Source organism: Oryx dammah, unplaced genomic scaffold (assembly GCF_014754425.2).
Source record: "Oryx dammah isolate SB20612 unplaced genomic scaffold, SCBI_Odam_1.1 HiC_scaffold_5, whole genome shotgun sequence".
Lineage (NCBI taxonomy): Eukaryota > Metazoa > Chordata > Mammalia > Artiodactyla > Bovidae > Oryx > Oryx dammah.
In genome coordinates, this window is record NW_024070189.1 from 59,446,709 (window position 1) to 59,464,754 (window position 18,046).

The following is an 18,046-nucleotide window of genomic DNA, read 5'->3' on the forward strand; positions in this document are numbered from 1 at the left end:
GCAAGTTTAGGTGTAGTTCCCTGGAAGACAAGGAGAGATTTTTGTGTTTAGTGATGATCCTTCTAGCTTGAAGATTTAGTAAATACTCCATTTGGGCTGGTGGTCTGAAATGCAAGCACTTGATGTTGACAATCGAGTAGGTTTAATCTTTCTAATTATCCCCACCTCACCCCCACATATCTTGGCTAAGGATTTTTTTTCCCAGAGTAACAGGTGCTCCCTTTTCTTCCTCACTTTTCTTAGTTTCTCTCTTGGATAAGAAGCAACTTAAAGCCACTTGCCAAATCTACTTATTAATTTTCAGTTGTCATATAGTCTACGTCTCACTAACATTTGATTTAGTTCATGACACAGTTCTTTTGGAACACTTTCTTCACTTGGCTTTCTGGGCACTAACATGCTCATGGTTTTCCTAGCAGATCCTTACCTCACCCTTTTTTTTTCTGGCCCTGCTACATGGCATGTGGGATCTTAGTTCTCTGACCAGGGATCGAACCTGCGCCGCTTGCAGTGTGAACATGGAGTTCTAACCACTGGATCATCAGGGAATTCCCCTTAACTCATCTATTTTAAACTTAAGAGTCAGAGAAATCTTTTAAGAATATTGTCATGTGTCCCTTCTCCTCAAAGGTGTCCAATGAAAAGATGATCAGCATTATTATTAACCAGGAAAAATGCAAATTTAAACCACACTGAGAAGCCATTACATTCACACCAGAATGCTAAAATTCTGACACCAAGTGTAGGCAAGGATGTGGAGCAAGAGGAACTCTAATTCATCGATGGTGGGAATGTAAACTGGGAAATGCCCTTTGGTAAACTGTCACTGTCTACTAAAGTTAAACCTTTACCTTCCCTATTATCCAACAATTCCACTTGTAGGTATATACCCAAGTTAAAGGAGTGCATGTGTAGACATCTACAAGAATGTTCTTAACAATCTTATTCATAATAACTCCAAACTGGAAACAACCAAAATGTGCATCAACAGGAGAATGGCTAAATAAATTGTGGTACTTTCATTCATGAAATATTACACAACAATGAAAGAGAATGAACTATAGTATATGTAAACTAATGTTGCTCTTTTGACAGGAAAAAGAAATTTTTGTGGTTTTAAATCACCAAGGTATAGAAATTTGTTACGGCAGTTATAAGAAACTAATTTATTTATTATATTTCCTTATGATGAGTACCGAGTTTCAGTTTTATAAGATGAAAAGAATTCTGGAGACTGACTGCACAAAAACAATGTGAATGAATTGTGCATTTGAAGATGGTTAAGGTGTTGAATTTTGTGTGTTTTAACATGTTTTAAAAAAGTCATAAGGTAAGATGAAATACAAAATAAATAAATAAGGCTCCACACAATCTCACGCTGCCTACCTCTCAAAGTAGCTTTGTCATTCACATTGTTCTTGGCTCACTGACCTTGAGCATATCAAATGTGCCCTAATGTCAAGATCTTTACATTTGCTGACCCCACCCCACTGCCTGATTTACTCTATTCTCTAATATCTCTGCAGGCTCTCCCCTCACCTCATTTAGGCTCTGTTTTGTTTTTTGTTTTTTTCTTGGCTGTACTGCACAGCTTATAAGATCTTAATTCCCTGACCAGGGATGGAACCTGGGCCCTCGCCAATGGAAGCATGGCGTCCTACCTAACCACTGGACTGTCAGAGAATTGCCCAGATTCTGTTTTAACGTCACTTTAACAAGGACTTTCTGGACTAGCACATCTAAGATATGCACCAGTCTATTACTGACTATCCTGTATCTTGTTCTATTTTTCTAAAAGAACTTAAAAAAATACCATTTTAATCTTAAAACCAGTCAGTTCAGTTCAGTTCTGTCACTCAGTTGTGTCCAACTCTTTGTGACACCATGGTCTGCAGCACGCCAGGCCTCCCTGTCCATCACCAACTCCCGGAGTTTACCCAAATTCATGTCCATTGAGTCGGTGATGCCATCCAACCATATCCTCTGTCGTCTCCTTTTCCTCCCACCTTCAATCTTTCCCAGCATCAGGGTCTTTTTATATGAGTCAGTTCTTCACATCAGGTGGCCAAAGTATTGGAGTTTCAGCTTCAACATCAGTCCCTTCAATGAATTTATTTCCTTTAGGATGGACTGGTTGGATCTCCTTGGAGTCCAAGGGACTCTCAAGAGTCTTCAACACCACAGTTCAAAAGCATCAATTCTTTGGTGCTCAGCTTTCTTTATAGTCCAAATCTTACATCTATCCATGACTACTGAAAAAACCATAGCTTTGACTAGGTGGACCTTTGTTGGCAGAGTAATGTCTCTGCTTTTTAACATGCTGTGTAGGTTGGTCATAGGTTTTCTTTCAAGGAGCAAGCATCATTTAATTTGATGGCTGCAGTCACCATCTGCAGTGATTTGGGAGCCCCTCCTCCAAAAAGTCTCTCACTGTTTCCATTGTTTCCCCATCTATTTCCCATGAAGTGATGGGACCAGATGCCATAATCTTAGTTTTCTGAATCTTGACTTTTAAGCCAACTTTTTCACTCTCTTCTTTCACTTTCACTTTCATCAAGAGGCTCTTTAGTTTTTCTTTGCTTTCTGCCATAAGGGTTATGTCATCTGCATATCTGAGGTTATTGATATTTCTCTCAACAATCTTGATTCCATCTTGTACTTCATCCAGCCCGGCATTTCGCATGATATATTCTGCATGTAAGTTAAGTAATCAGGGTGACAATATACAGCCTCATGTATTCCTTTCCTGATTTGGAACCAGTCTGTTGTTCCATGTCAAGTTCTAACTGTTGCTTCTTTCCTGCATACAGATTTCTCAGGAGGCAGGTCAGGTGGTCTGATATTCCCATCTCTTTAAGAATTTATTACTTAAAATAAATAAATTCTTACTTAAGTAATAAATACTTAAAATTGAAGTATTTATTAAAATTTATTTTAAGTAATAAACTAAAAATTTATTACTTAAAATAAATAAGCATGACTTATTACTGTTGATGTTATTGTTTATCACCTGGCTGAGTTTAGGTTTGCTAGGTTTCTCTACTGTTAAGTTATTCCTCCTCCCTTTCCTTTCTGTACTCTTTGGAATGAAGTCACTATGTTCAACCCACACATAAGGAGTAGATAGTTGTGTTCCACCTCCTTGAAGGTGGAGTAGCTACATAAATTGCTTGAAATTCTGCAAGAGAGAATTGTCTCCTCTCCCTTGTTTGTTTATTCAATAAATTCTTTTAAATCAGTATTCATGAATACTTATTTTTTACGAGGTTATAATCCAGTAATACTTTATTTTGTTGCTCAGATTATTCCAATTTTGTTTACTGTGAGCTCTTTCACGTTGGCTCTTATGTCCCATTGATATATTGCCATCGTTGTGTTTTTGAGTCCTTCCTTTGTTTCTGGCACTGCAAGATGCTCCAGGCTCACATTGTTTATTTCCTGCCCCATCCCTAGAATCAGCGCTTTCTCCAAGGAACTCTGGTTTCTTTTATTACAAAGAAGTTTGACTGCCTGAAATTGTATTATTTCTTAGTGTTCTATTTGTATCTCCCACTAGAATGTTGGGTCCTTAAGCAGGACCTTTTTTGCTTTTTCACTACTCTATCTCCACACTTGATCTTAGCCAAAAGGCACTGCTCCATCTCCATCACCTAGAATATTATCTGGCACACAAGGATATCAATAAACATTTAGAGAATGGATGAATAAATAAGGCCAAGTAGTGTATCGTTTTATACCCATATTCTTCATGGTGCTTTGACACTTATAAAAATTTGACTGAAGGATAGATGTATAGATGGATGGATTTATAGATGTGTGAGTAAAAAATGTATGAATAAATGACTAAAAAGATGAATAGATTATTGGATGTATGCATGAATCAAGAACGAGTCAGAAGTTGATATTACTACCCTGCACTCCAGTTATTCATGATAGACACTGGGTGGTGAGGGGCCTCATTCTTGATTCCTTTCACACCTGTTTCTCCCACATTTAATCAACCACTAAGTCCTGCCAATTTTACATCTCAAATACTTCTTAAATCCGTTTCCTGTTTCTTATTCCAACTGCTATTGCCCTAGAGCAGGCTCTCTATCTCTTGCCTGGATGCTGCTATGTCCTTCTAAGTCATCTCTTTCCCTTCAGCCTTGTTCCAGCCCCTACCACCATCCTCATTCCAGCCAGAGGGCTCATTCTAAATTATGACTTTGCCTGTGTCACCCCTTTGGTTAACCGTTCAAGGTAAAGTCAAAACTCCTTAGCACCTACCCTACAATGACAAGAACCTTGGGCGCCTCTCTAGCCTCTCCTCTGCCATTCTCTGCCTTGCACTGATTTGTATGTCTCTGAAATACCAAACAGCAGCTAGTTCCTACCAGGGATCATGGTGCTTCCCTGTTCCATCCTTTGCTGATATTAGTCCACCCTGCCTGGAATAGAATCTTAGCTCTCTAGCCAGGGATCAAACCCAGACGCCCTGCCTGGAGGCACAGAGTCCTAACCACTAGACCACCAGGGAATTCTGAGAATTTTGTCTTTTATTCCTGTAATCCCTAGCACAATGGCAGGTGCTCAGTAAATGTGGGAGGGAAGAAGGGTGAATTAGAGATCTACTGCTTGGGCCTTCAAATCCAGACTCTCTCTCTTACTAGTATAGGGAATTTGAGTAATTTCCTCTCTTTTCCTCAGTTTCCTTATTTGTTGAAAAGAAATATAATATCTCCATTATAGGATTGTTTCTCCATGTTAAGAGAAATTATCCATCTCATTAAAAATTTAAAAGTTATTGACCTAAAAGTTCTTTACAGAATTGTTATGACTTAAAATTTTCTACTATATCTGCTGATATGTCCCCTTCAAAAATTTTTCTTATTGTTTATTTATGCCTATCTTTTTCTGGATTGAGTTCATTAAAAGGTTTTCTTGATCCTCTATAGTGCCTTTATTTTCTAATTCATTAAGATTTGGCTTTGTCTTGTGATTTCTTCTTCCTACTCACTTTTGGATTAGTCTGTTCTTTTTTAATTTCTTGAGTTGGATGCTTTTTTCCAGGTTTTTATAAATCCACACATTTCCCTTTAAGTATTACTTTATCTACCTCCCACAGCTAATTTTAATTTTTAAATATCTTCATTTTGATTTTTTTTTGTCCTATGAGTCTAGCAGCATTTCTAAATGCATAGGATCCTTATTATCTTTTTGTTGTTAAGTTCTATTCTTATTAAATAGTTTGTTGATTTTTAAAAATATCTGAAGAGATGTGCTTTTCTGTCTAGTATGTGATCAGTTTTTTAGGTGTTCCACGGGTACTTGAAAGGATAATCATTGGTTGCACCATAGGTTTGTTGTGAAGATAAATATTAGATAATACCTATAAAGCACTTACAATAATGCTTAGTACTTAAATCTCAAGAAGTGGTGGTTCTCCTTGTTATTTTGCTGTTATAGTTGATGGGTGACAGTCAGTCATTATCGTGTGTGTGTCACTATGTGCCCTGGGAATTATGGAAATTGAGCCCTCTCCTGCAAGTCAGTGTTCTACAGTTAAGTGTCTACAGTGGGTACAGGGTCAATTGACACACTCAGAAAACACCACTCAGCTCATTATAATAGAAACAGTTCAGAGTTTGAGTCAGACTGACCTGCACTGGGATCCCAGCATGACCCCTCACTAACTAGATGATGCTTCCCCTCCCCCAAACTCAAACTCCTCTTTCCTTACTTAGGTATGATCTTGGACTTGCAGGGTTGTTAGGAAGATGAGTTTAAATGCCCTCAGTATAGGGCTGAATACAAAGTAAACCTTTGATTGTGTTGGTTTCTTTTCCCTTTCCTTCCACCGATCTCGCAAAGAGAAAGAGGAAGGGCAGTTAGAGCTCTAAGGTTACAGCCGTCTCCACATCTCTACTCCTTGAGCCTCATTTTCATCCATGCAAGGCTGCACTTCTCTGATGCTCTTCCCCAGGGAGCAGCTTGAAACCAGCCTGACTGAGGGAGAGGGAAGATGGGAAGAGGATGTTGACATATGCAAATCAGCACCCAGCCGTCTGCCAAATTAGTGTGACACCTGCTTGGACAGAATTTTCCTTTTATCTCCTGTCTGGAGCAGGTCAATTAATTTTCCAGGCTACCAGTTATCTCATAGATGACAGCTCTTCAGACCCTCAGTGAGAGCATGGTCAACCTCCTTGACTGCCACACAAACTCCAGATTTGCCTCTGCCCTTTCTGGGGTACCCAGTAGACAGAACATCTCAGGGGCATCTCTGCCTTGTCCTCAGCTTTTGCTTGACTTTCCTCAACACTGACATTGACCTTTCCTACTTTCTCTCCTCTAAGCCTCAATCCCAGTGTACAAAGGGGGTTGTCTGCTTTTCCTGCTTTTGATTCCAAGGAAGAAAAGGCGGGAAATGCACGGTGGGCAGAGCTACAGGGGACAGAATAAGGGAAGCCTGGACAGGGGTGTTTCATAAGCAGTTTCATACAGAGAATTCCCTGGTGGTCCAGTAGTTAGGACTCATGCTTTCATTGTCAAGGGCATGAGTTCAATCCTTGCTTGAGGAACTAAGTTCCTATAAGCAGCAAAGTGTGGCAAAAAAAAAAAAATACATTGTTACACAAAGATAAGTCACTTTTCCTACATTCTCGCTACTGCCTCTAGTTCCTTTGCCTCCTGTCATTTTGCCCCTACCATTTTAATTTCCACACATAGCTTGGACAACATTCATTTTTTTCTGCTCCTGCCTCCAGGCTACTAGAGAAAACCACAGAACCTTGCTCATTGGCTCCAGTGTCTGATTTTCAGGTGTGGTCAGGCCTCCAATGTCCCTGGGTTATCTTCGTAATCATCCCCAGCCCTTGATCCCTTTCATTCTCTTGCTATGGGTATTTGGGTGTTTCCAGTTTTGTGGACATATATTTTTCTTTTTCCTAGGTAAATATGTAGGAGTGGAATTGTAGGTTATAGGATATGTATATATGTGTGTGTTTAACTTTATAAAAAAGTGCCAACAACTTTCCAAAATGATATACCAGTTGGGACTCTTATGAAAAAGTAAGAACCCTGAGCTCTGTGCTGAATTTACTGAATCAGACCATTCCAGGAATAAAGGACAGAAAACTGTATTTTTAGAAATCTCCTTCTGTAATTTTAATGCAGCCAGTTCATTAATTGGCATTTGGAAACCACTGGACAACACTAAGAATCTTTAGTTTCTTGTTTTCCATTCTCTCCTCAGTAAATGTAATTCTGGCTGCCATGTTCACAATATATCACGATTGTAAATAATGAAATAGTTGACTAACAGTGATTTAAGCAGTAGGAACATTTATTTATCTCACATAACAAGAAATCCAGAGATAAGTAGCTTTAGGTTTGGATAACTTAGCCACTCAATAATGTCATGAAGGATCCAAGCCTTGGAGAGTTCTGTAGTGGTCCAGTGGTTAGGATTTGGTGCTTTCACTGCTGTGGCACCTGGTTCGTCAGCCCCCCACCTCCTGAAAAAAAAAGAAAAAATATCCAGACTTTTTTCATTTGCCTTCCTCAGGGTGTTTGTCCCATTCTTGGGCTTGGCCTCTCATAGTCCTAAGATGGCAGCCACAGCGCTGAACAACATGAGCTCACATACAACTTTCAAAGCAGGAAAGGAAGGAATTGAAGATATCTATTGTATTGAAAAGGCTAATCTTTTCCATAAGCTTCAAGGCTCATTCTCAAGTCCCAGTGCCCAGAACTAGGCCGCTTGTCTATCCTTAGGTTTAAAGGAGTGGAGGAAGATGTACTGAGAAATTATCCAGGATTTTTTGAGTCCCTATAGTGGGGAATGGAGAAGGCAATGGCACCCCACTCCAGTACTCTTGCCTGGGAAATCCCATGGACGGAGGAGCCTGGTAGGCTACAGTCCATGGGGTTGCTAAGAGTCGGACTCGACTGAGCGACTTCACTTTCACCTTTCACTTTCATGCATTGGAGAAGGAAATGGCAACCCACTCCAGTGTTCTTGCCTGGAGAATCCCAGGGACAGGGGACCCTGGTGGGCTGCCATCTATGGGGTTGCACAGAGTCGGACACAACTGATGCGACTTAGCAACAGCAGCAGATAGTGGGAGATAGTCCTTGTCAGTAAGGAAGAAAGTTGGGAATATAGCTTTGAGGTGAGTAATTGACAGTGTCTCCCACACAAGTGCTCCTTTGGTCACCTTAATTGCTAGATCCAACGACTTTTCTCCAGTTTTCTTTATACTTGACCTCTCTGTTATGTTCTACATTGCTGGCTCCCTCTTTCTTTAGTTTTCTGCTATGTACTTCTTCTTGGGCTCCTATCCATTACCTTTCTCCTCTTTTTGGTTGGCATTCTGCTAGATTGTTTCTTTTTTTTTGGCTGAGCTGTGGGACATGTGGGATCTTAGTTCCGTGACCAAAGATCAAACCTGAGCCCCAGCATTAGCAGCATGGAGTCTTAACCACTGGACTTCCAGGTAAGTCCCTACTCTGTATAAAGTACAAAGATTCAACAGGTAGGCCACAAACAGCTCTCTTTAGGTCTTGGTCACATGGTTAGGGTGAATTGTTTGATTTAGAAGCTCAAATATATCTAAACAGGGTCTGATTAAAAACCCAGGGTGGTCTTCCTTTGTGGCTCAGCTGGTAAAGAAAGCACGTGCAATGCGGGAGACCTAGGTTCAATCCCTGGGTCCCCTGGAGAAGGGAAAGGCTACCCACTCCAGTATTCTGGCCTGGAGAATTGCATGTACTGTGTAGGCCATGGGGGTCACAAAGAGTTAGATATGACTGAGCAATGTTCACTTTCACTTTCATGGGCTTCCTTTCTTCCCTATAGTCCTGATTCTCCTCCTGCTCTCTGTCTCTTCTGTCTATTACAGAGCTATTGCTCTTGATAAGGTTCTTACTAGATTTTTCTTTTTTAAAAAAATTAATTTATTTTAATTGGTGCCTAATTATTTTACAATATTGTAGTGGTTTTTGCCAAACATTGACATGAATCAGGCATGAGTGCACATGTGTTCCCCATCCAGAACCCCCCTTCCAACTCCCTCCTCATCTTATCCCCCAGGGTCATCCCAGTGCACCAGACCCGAGCACCCTGTCTCATACATCAAACGTGGACTGGCAGTCTGTTTCACATATGACAATATACATGTTTCAGTGTTACCCTCTGAAATCATCCTACCCTCGCCTTCTCCCACAGAGTCCAGAAGACTGTTCTTTATGTCTGTGTCTCTTTTGCTGTCTTGCATATAAGGTCATTGTTACCATCTTTCTAAATTCCATATATATATATGCATTAGTATACTGTACTGGTGTTTTTCTTTCTGACTTACTTTACTCTGTATAGTAGGCTCCAGTTTCATCCACTCATTAGAACTGATTCAAATGCATTCTTTTTAATGGCTGAGTAATATTCTATTGTGTATATGTACCACAGCTTTCTTATCCATTCGTCTGCTGATGGACATCTAGGTTGCTTCCATGTCCTGGCTATTATAAACAGTGCTGCGATGAACATTGGGGTACACGTGTCTCTTTCAATTCTGGTTTCCTCAGTGTATATGCCCAGCAGTGGGAATGCTGGGCTGTATGGCAGTTCTATTTCCAGTTTTTTAAGGAATCTCCACACTGTTCTCCATAGTGACTGTACTAGTTTGCATTCCCACCAACAGTGTAAGAGAGTTCCCTTTTCTCTGTACCCTCGCCAGCACTTATTGTTTGTAAACTTTTTGATAGCAGCCATTCTGACAGGCGTGAGATGGTACCTCATTGTGGTTTTGATTTGCATTTCTCTGATAATGAGTGATGTTGAGCATCTTTTCATGTGTTTGTTAGCCATCTGTATGTCTTCTTTGGAGAAATGTCTGTTTAGTTCTTTGGCCCATTTTTTGATTGGGTCATTTATTTTTCTGGAATCGAGCTGCAGGAGTTGCTTGTATATTTTTGAGATTAATTCTTTGTCAGTTGCTTCATTTGCTATTATTTTCTCCCATTCTGAAAGCTGTCTTTTCACGTTGCTTATAGTTTCCTTTGTTGTGCAGAAGCTTTTAATTTTAATTAGGTCCCATTTGTTTATTTTTGCTTTTATTTCCATTACTCTGGCAGGTGGGTCATAGAGGATCCTGCTGTGATTTATGTCAGAGAGTGTTTTGCCTATGTTTTCCTCTAGGAGTTTTATAGTTTCTGGTCTTATGTTTAGATCTTTAATCCATTTTGAGTTTATTATTGTGTATGGTGTTAGAAAGTGTTCTAGTTTCATTCTTTTACAAGTGGTTGGCCAGGTTTCCCAGCACCACTTGTTAAAGAGATTGTCTTTTCTCCATTGTATATTCTTGCCTCCTTTGTCAAAGATAAAGTGTCCATAGATGCATGGATTTATCTCTGGGCTTTCTATTTTGTTCCACTGATCTATATTTCTGTCTTTGTGCCAGTACCATACTGTCTTGATGACTGTGGCTTTGTAGTAGAGCCTGAAGTCAGGCAGGTTGATTCCTCCAGTTCCATTCTTCTTTCTCAAGATTGCTTTGGCTATTCAAGGTTTTTTGTATTTCCATACAAATTGTGAAATTATTTGTTCTAGTTCTGTGAAAAATACCATTGGTAGCTTGATAGGGATTGCATTGAATCTATAGATTGCTTTGGGTAATATACTCATTTTCACTATATTGATTCTTCTGATCCATGAACATGGTATATTTCTCCATCCATTTGTGTCTTCTTTGATTTCTTTCATCAGTGTTTTATAGTTTTCTACATATAGGTCTTCTGTTTCTTTAGGTAGGTTTATTCCTATTTTATTCTTTTTGTCGTAATGGTGAATGGAATTGTTTCCTTAATTTCTGTTTTCTTATTGTTAGTGTATAGGAATGCAAGGGATTTCTGTGGGTTAATTTTATATCCTGCCACTTTACTATATTCATTGATTAGCTCTAGTAATTTTCTGGTGGCATCTTTAGGGTTTTCTATATAGAGGATCATGTCACCTGCAAACAGAGTTTTACTTCTTTTCCAATCTAGATTCCTTTTATTTCTTTTTCTTCTCTGATTTCTATGGCTGAAACTTCCAAAACTATGTTGAATAGTAGTGGTGAGAGTGGGTACACTTGTCTTGTTCCTGACTTTAGGGGAAATGCTTTCAATTTTTCACCTTTGAGGATAATGTTTGCTGTGGGTTTATCATATATGGCTTTTATTATGTTGAGGTATATTCCTTCTATTCCTGCTTTCTGGAGGTTTTTTTTTTGGTCATAAATGAATGTTGAATTTTGTCAAAGGCTTTCTCTGCATCTATTGAGATAATCATATGGTTTTTATCTTTCAATTTGTTAATGTGGTGTATCACATTGATTGATTTGTGGATATCAAAGAATCCTTGCATCCCTGGGATAAAGCCCCCTTGGTTATGATGTATGATCTTTTTAATATGTTGTTGGATTCTGTTTGCTAGAATTTTGTTAAGGATTTTTGCATCTATGTTCATCAGTGATATTGGCATGTTCAGTTCAGTTCAGTCGCTCAGTCGTGTCTGACTCTTTGCGACCCCATGGATCGCAGCATGCCAAGCCTCCCTGTCCATCAACAACTCCCAGAGTTCACTCAGACTCACATCCATCAAGTCAGTGATGCCATCCAGCCATCTCCTGCCACCAATCCCTCCCAGCATCAGAGTCTTTTCCAATGAGTCGACTCTTCGCATGAGGTGGCCAAAGTATTGGAGTTTCAGCTGTAGCATCATTCCTTCCAAAGAAATCCCAGGGCTGATCTCCTTCAGAATGGACTGATTGGATCTCCTTGCCATCCAAGGGACTCTCAAGAGTCTTCTCCAACATCACAGTTCAAAAGCATCAATTCTTCAGCACTCAGCCTTCTTCACAGTCCAACTCTCACATCCATACATGACCACAGGAAAAACCATAGCCTTGACTAGACGGACCTTTGTAGGCAAAGTAATGTCTCTGCTTTTGAATATACTGTCTAGGTTGGTCATAACTTTTCTTCCAAGGAGTAAGCGTCTTTTAATTTCATGGCTGCAGTCACCATCTGTAGTGATTTTGGAGCCCCCCAAAATAAAGTCTGACACTGTTTCCCCTGTTTCCCCATCTATTTGCCATGAAGTGATGGGACTGTGTGCCATGATCTTCGTTTTCTGAATGTTGAGCTTTAAGCCAACTTTTTCACTCTCCTCTTTCACTTTCATCAAGAGGCTTTTTAGTTCCTCTTCACTTTCTGCCATAAGGGTGGTGTCATCTGCATATCTGAGGTTATTGGCCTGTAGTTTTCTTTTTTTGTGGCATCTTTTTCTGCTTTTGGTATTAGGGTGATGGTGGACTCATAGAATGAGTTTGGAAGTTTACTTTCCTCTGCAATTTTCTGAAAGAGTTTGAGTAGGATAGGTGTTAGCTCTTTCAATTTTTTGGTAGAATTCAGCTGTGAAGCCGTGTGGTTCTGAGCTTTTGTTTGCTGGAAGATTTCTGATTAAAGTTTAAATTTCTGTTCTTGTGATGTTACTAGATTTTTCTTAAGGGCAGATTTTCTTTTCTAATTTATTTATTATCTTCCATAGCATAGGTTCTAAAACTGAAGGGCCCTTTGTTTTCAAACACTCCATTTGGAGATAGAAGTTGAATTGCTCCACAAAATTAAAGCATGATGTATTTGGAGTCCCAGAATTTAAAAGATGGAGAGAGACATTAGAGTCAGTTGAGAGCTGGGTGATGGAAGAGTTGAGAAGAATCTTCCACTTACGGTATGGCTACCTATGAGAATTTGGATAGAGATGTCTAGAGCTGACTTTTCAAGTAAATGATGTATGTTATGACCCCTTTCTGAGACTACATGAATTTTTATGTAAAACTTCTGAAGCCATGATGTAAGTGGTGTGATTTCAGACAGATGCCATTGAGGGATCCAGGGTTCATGAGGCTTGCAGTATGGACAGTGCCACATCTGAGTTACACTCAGGCTATTGAAGTGTTTCACTGATCTTTCAGCCTCTGACCTGAAACTGCTTCCAGCCCCCCTATCTGCCATGTAGTTGCCAGGATGATCTAAGACACAAACCCAGGTCATTTCCTTGTTTGAATCTATGAATGACTCTCCAATCAATGCATCTCAAACCTGGGATTCATGGATCACTGGGGATGTATTCTCTTGGGTCTTCAGTACCCTTTAATACATTTATTAATTTCAGAATTAATTAAAAAATGTAAGCATAGGCTGTAATACCCAGATGACCTTTTAAACAAGCACTTGGAGATTTTAGTGTTTGTTTGCACTTATTAATTGGGTTCATGCCAAGCGATCTTCTGAAATGACAGCATTTAACTTTTAATGTTGTAATTATTTTTATCTCATTGTTCACAGATATATCCCCAACACCCACTGCAGTGTCTGGTACATCATAGGTGTTCAGTAACAATTTGTTGTGAATAAACGAATGAATGAAGCATGTCAAACTGGTTTCTGATATCCTTGGGGATTCACTAAGTTTGAGATCTCCTTAGCATGGCATGTGAGGCTTTTCACAATCAAGCTAGGAATACTCAACTTGTAATTTTACGAGACAGTCTGGGCAGGATGTGGAGGCGTAGTCCTTTTTAGAAAATAAAAAAGCAGAAGTATAAAGGATTTATGTGCATTTTGACAGAGCAGACATGATATGCAAATTACTCGCAAATATAATGCAAATGACATGCAACTCCTCATGCAAATGAGCATCCTGTCTTTGGAAACAACTGCCCAGGCATTCACTAATTTGTCTGTGGTACTGGCAGTAAATCTTTCAAGGGCTTAGGATGCAAGTTGCTTTGATAAGGATGTGTGTGTACTGGGGAGGAGGAAGTGGTAGAAAGAGGTCTCTTAAGATGTCAGTGTGATGCTGTAAGCCTGAAACTTAGTATGAATCTTATACAGTTTGCAGTTTAATATGAAGTTATTCTGCCTTGCTATTCCAAAGACTGGCCTTTTGGATTTGGTGGTGGTTGTGGGAGCAATGAAATGCAGCTCCTTATATCCCTTCAACTCTTCAGCTAGCTCACATCTTCTGTCCCACCCATCTCACACTGTTCAAGCGCTGGTCTACTGGAGCAGAAAGTATGGAGTCAGAGATCCCTGGCCACAGGTCCTCACCATGAGGATGGCAGAATAGCCTGTGATAAGAACTCTTATAAATCATGTCTGAAAGAGATTAAGAGCATGATGTGGAGTTCTGCATTTCCTAATCTCATGACAAGAAAAATTTAGCTGAATTTCTGCTAGACCAATTTGAAAAAGATGGTTGGTTACAAGAAGCATGGGGCCTTTCTGAGAAATATGACTGCTTAATTTCGATGCCAATGATGCAGTATCTGACTAAATTAGAAGCTTACTTGGAAATCTGAAGAAAAAAATAGTCAACTGTGATTTTTTTTTCATTATAAAACCTGTTCTTCCTTGTTCTTGATGTAAAAGGAAATTTTTGATTACACAGACTCTTCTACAATGATTATAAAAATGTTGAGCAAATGAAATAAAAGAGCCTCGAGTAGATGCATTTTAAAATAACAAAAAACTTTTTTTTTCCCCCCTCTGACACTTTGCTTTGCAATCAGACCTGGGTTCAAATTTCTACCTCCCAGATACCCAAACTTGGGCAACTTAGTTGACTTTTCTGAGACTCAGTTTCCTCATCTGTGAAAGAAGAATAAAAGTAGAACCCTCATGAAGCTGCTATCAGGGATAAATGAGATAATGCATGTACTTAGCACAGTGCCTGGTTCATAGTAAGCTTTCCAAAAAGTAGTTAGGTACAGGGGTCATATGTAGACTTGCTGCCTAGAGCCCATTCACCCTCCATCTGCTAGCTGTTCCACATTTCCTTCTGGTGAAACATCATTCTCTCTTCCTTCCATGCTGTTCTAGTGAAGCTGACTCCAACCTCCAGCACAAGGATTAGAGCCCGTGACACAGGTTTAAACGAATCAGACCATTCCATTCTCCAGGCCACAGTCCAGTTCAGTTGCTCAGTCTTGTCTGACTCTTTGCGACCCCATGGACTGCAGCATGCCAGGTTTCCCTGTCCATCACCAACTCCTGAAGCTTGCTCAAACTCACGTCCATTGAGTCAGTGATGCCATCCAACCATCTCATCCTCTGTCATCCCCTTCTCCTCTTGCCTTCAATCTTTCCCAGCATCAGAGTCTTTTCAAATGAGTCAGCTCTTTGCATGAGGTGGCCAAAGTATTGGAGTTTCAGCTTCAACATCAGTCCTTCCAATGAACACCCAGGACTGATTTCCTTTAGGGTGGACTAGTTGGATCTCTTTGGAATCCAAGGGACTCTCAAGAGTCTTCTCCAACACCACAGTTCAAAAGCATCTATTCTTTAGGACTCAGCCTTCTTCACAGTCCAACTCTCACATCCATACATGACTACTGAAAAAACCATAGCTTTGACTAGATGGCCCTTTGTTGGCAAAGTAATGTCTCTGCTTTTTAATATGATGTCTAGGTTGGTCATAACTTTTCTTCCAAGGAGTAAGCATCTTTTAATTTCATGGCTGCAGTCACCATCTGTAGTGATTTTGGAGCCCCCCAAAATAAAGTCTGCTACTGTTTCCCCTGTTTCCCCATCTATTTGCCATGAATTGATGGGGCCAGATGCCATGAACTTAGTTTTCTGAATGTTGAGCTTTAAGCCAACTTTTTCACTCTCCTCTTTCACCTTCATTAAGAGGCTTTTTAGTTCCTCTTCACTTTCTTCCATCAGGGTGATGTCATCTGCATATCTGAGGTTATTGATATTTCTCCCGCAATCTTCATTCCAGCTTGTGTTTCATCCAGCCCAGCGTTTCTCATGATGTACTCTGCATATAAGTTAAATAAGCAGGGTGACAATATACAGCCTTGACATACTCCTTTTCTTATATGGAACCAGTCTGTTGTTCCATGTCCAGTTCTAACTGTTGCTTCTTGACCTGCATACAGGTTTCTCAAGAGGCAGGTCAGGTGGTTGGTATTCCCATCTCTTTCAGAATTTTTCAGTTTGTTGTGATCCACACAGCCAAAGGCTTTGGTATAGTCAATAAAGCAGAAGTAGATGTTTTTCTGGAACTGTCTTGCTTTTTCGATGATCCAACAAATGTTGGCAATTTGATCTCTGGTTCCTCTGCCTTTTCTAAATCCAGCTTGAACATCTGGAAGTTCATGGTTCATGTACTGTTGAAGCCTGGTTTGGAGAATTTTGAGCATTACTTTACTAGTGTGTGAAATGAGTGCAATTGTGCAGTAGTTTGAGCATTCTTTGGTATTGCCTTTCTTGAGATTGGAATGAAAACTGACCTTTTCCAGTCCTGTGGCCACTGCTGAGTTTTCCAAATTTGCTGGCATATTGAGTGCAGCACTTTCACAGCATCATCTTTTAGGATTTGAAATAGCTCAACTGGAATTCCATCATCTCCACTTGCTTTGTTCGTAGTGATGCTTCCTAAGGCCCACTTGACTTCACATTCCAGGATGTCTGACTGTAGGTGAGTGATCACACCATCGTGATTATCTTGGTTGTGAAGGTCTTTTTTGTACAGTTCTTCCGTGTATTCTTGCCATCTCTTCTTAATATCTTTTGCTTCTGTTAGGTCCATACCATTTCTGTCCTTCACTGAGCCCATCTTTGTATGAAATGTTTTCTTGGTATCTCTAATTTTCTTGAGGAGAGCTCTAGTCTTTCCCATTTCCTCTATTTCTTTGCACTAATCAGTGAGGAAGGCTTTCTTATCTCTCCTTTCTATTCTTCGGAACTCTCCATTCAAATGGATATATCTTTCCTTTTCTCCTTTGCTTTTAGCTTCTCTTCTTTTCACAGCTATTTGTAAGGCCTTCTCAGATAGGCCTTTTGCTTTTTTGCATTTCCTTTTCTTGGGGATGGTCTTGATCCCTGGCTCTTGTACAGTGTCATGAACCTCTGTCCTTAGTTCATCATGCACTCTGTCTATCAGATCTAGTCTCTTAAATCTATTTCTCACTTCCACTGTATAATTGTAAGGGATTTGATTTAGGTCATACCTGAATGGTCTAGTGGTTTTCCTTACTTTCCTTACTTTCAAAGTCTGAATTTGGCAATAAGGAGTTCATGATCTGAGCCACAGTCAGCTCCCAGTATTGTTTTTGCTGACTGTATAGAGCTTTTCCATCTTTGGCTGCAAAGAATATAATCAATCTGATTTCGGTGTTGACCATTTGGTGATGTCCATGTGTAGAGTCTTCTCTTATGTTGTTGGAAGAGAGTATTTGCTATGACCAGGCCACAGTGATTGATTAAAAAATGGGGACGTGGATAGTTACCATATGACCCAGCAATTATACTCCTAGGTATATACCCAGGAGAATTGAAACCAGGTCTTCAAATAAAAACTTGTATGTGAATGTTCATAGCAGCATTATTCGTAACAATAAAAAGATGGAAACAACCCAAATGTACATCATCTGATGAGGGGATAAACAAAATGTTGGTATATTCCTATAAAGATAATATTATTCAGCCACAAAAAGGAATGAAGCACTAGTTCATGTTACAATGTGGATGAAACTTGAAAACACTGTGCAAAATGAAAGAAGGCAGGCCATATATTATGTGATTACATTTATATGAAATATCCAGAATAGGTCAATCTGCAGAGATTGAAAGTACATTCATGACTGCCAGAGATTGGAGGGAGGGAGAATGGGGAATGATCGCTAATGTGTCTGGGGTTTCTCTTTGAGGTACTGAAGATATTTTGGAATTAGATAATGGTGATAACTGTACAACATTCAGTTCAATTCAGTAACTCAGTCGTGTCTGACTCTTTGCTACCCCATGGACTGCAGCACACCAGGCTTCCCTGTCCATCACCAACTCCTGGAGCTTGCTCAAACTCGTGTCCATTGCATTGGTGATGCCATCCAACCATATCATTCTCTGTTGTCCCCTTCTCCTCCTGCCTTCAATCTTTCCCAGCCTTAGGGTCTTTTCCAATGAGTCAGTTCTTCGCATCAGGTGGCCAAAGTATTCGAGTTTCAAC